Genomic DNA, 1,572 nt, shown 5'->3' with positions numbered 1-1,572 from the left:
GCTGAGTTCTCACTCTTCGCCTATCTTGCTATGGCTTGATTTTTGGTGCATATTAACATCTCTACAGATCCAACTAGATAAGAACAAAATAATAATTTATGAATTATGAAGGGTTCATGAGGGAGGGGGGAGTGTGGAGGGAGGGGGAAAATGAGCAGCCGATATTAAGGGCTCAAGTAGAAGGCAAATGTTTTGAGAATGATGATGGCAACAAATGTACATATGTGCTTTATACAATAGATATATGTATGGATTGTGATAAGAATTGTACGAGCCCCCAATAAAATGGTTTAAAAAAATAAAGTAGGGGAAAAAAAAAGGAATTACTGTCTCAGAAACTCACAGGGGCAATTTTGTCTTGTCCTATTAGGATTGCTATGAGCCAGAATTGACTCGATGGCAGTGAGTTGTTTTTATGTTTTTTTTAAATGATAAGTGAGAAGAATTCCCTTTCACTTCTCAACCCCCTGCCCCGACGAAATCCTTTAGTGAGGGTATGTTCCCACTTATTTATTAATTCAGTAAATACTAATTAAATGCCCTCTGTATTTCCCTCATTGTGAATAAAGCAATGGACAAAACTAACCAAGTCCCTGCCCTTGGAGAGTTTATGTTCTAGAGGAGGAAAGGCAGACAAGAAGTAAATATTATATTAATTACTGAAAAGTACTTTAATGAGAATTACAGAGGGTGCAGGAAGAAAGATAATGTTCTGGAACTGACTGTGGTGGTGATGTGCAACTCTTTATGATAAGACTTAACTATTATTGTAACTGATGTCAATATATAATATACCTGTAAAAAGGTGCAATGGGCTGCTTTTTTTTTTTTTTTTTTTTCACAAAGAAGGCGCCGATGGCGAAGAAGGAAGCTCCTGCCCCTCCCAAAAGGGAAGCCAAAGCAAAGGCTTTAAAAACCCAGAAGGCCGTGCTGAAAGGCGTCCACAGCCACACAAAAAAGAAGATCCGCACCTCACCCACCTCCCGGCGGCCCAAGACCTTGAGACTGAGAAGGCAGCCCAAATACGCTGGGAAGAGCGCCCCCTAGAGAAAGAAGCTGGACCATCATGCCATCATCAAGTTCCCCTGGACCACAGAGTCTGCCACCAAGAAGATCGAAGATAGCAACCCGCTTGTGTTCATTGTGGATGTCAAAGCCAACAAACACCAGATCAAGCAGGCTGTGAAAAAGCTCTATGACATGGACGTAGCCAAGGTCAACACCCTGATCAGGCCTGACGGGGAGAAGGTATATGTTCAACTGGCTCCTGACTATGACGCTTTCGATGTTGCCAACAAAATTGGAATCATCTAAAGTGAGCCCAGCTGGCTGATGTGAAATATAAACTTTTTCAATATATATATTAAAAAAAGGTGCAATGGTACAAGTCGAATGATAGATATATTTACAAAACAACAACAAAGGAGTAGCTTATACACAGCCCCCAAACCTGTTAAGATTTAGTTTAGAGGTTTAGGGTCATAGTTTTATGCAACATCCTGGTTAATTGAGCTAATAATGTGTTTCATATCTTTGTTCTACCTCCTACTTCATCTGGGGCATTAGAAGCTT

At 40.5% G+C, this 1,572-nt stretch overlaps 1 pseudogene; it reads left to right on the top strand.

Moving 5' to 3' along the window:
• Window positions 1-1,314, top strand: part of LOC105979197 — a 5,370-nt pseudogene extending 4,056 nt beyond the window's left edge.
• Window positions 1,315-1,572: the final 258 nt, after the last annotated feature.

Source organism: Echinops telfairi, unplaced genomic scaffold (assembly GCF_000313985.2).
Source record: "Echinops telfairi isolate 266 unplaced genomic scaffold, ASM31398v2 ScPeMD7_2010;HRSCAF=2546, whole genome shotgun sequence".
Classification (NCBI taxonomy): Eukaryota; Metazoa; Chordata; class Mammalia; order Afrosoricida; family Tenrecidae; genus Echinops; species Echinops telfairi.
The sequence above is the reverse complement of the archived record's forward strand: the minus strand, read 5'-3'. Positions and strand labels throughout refer to the sequence as shown.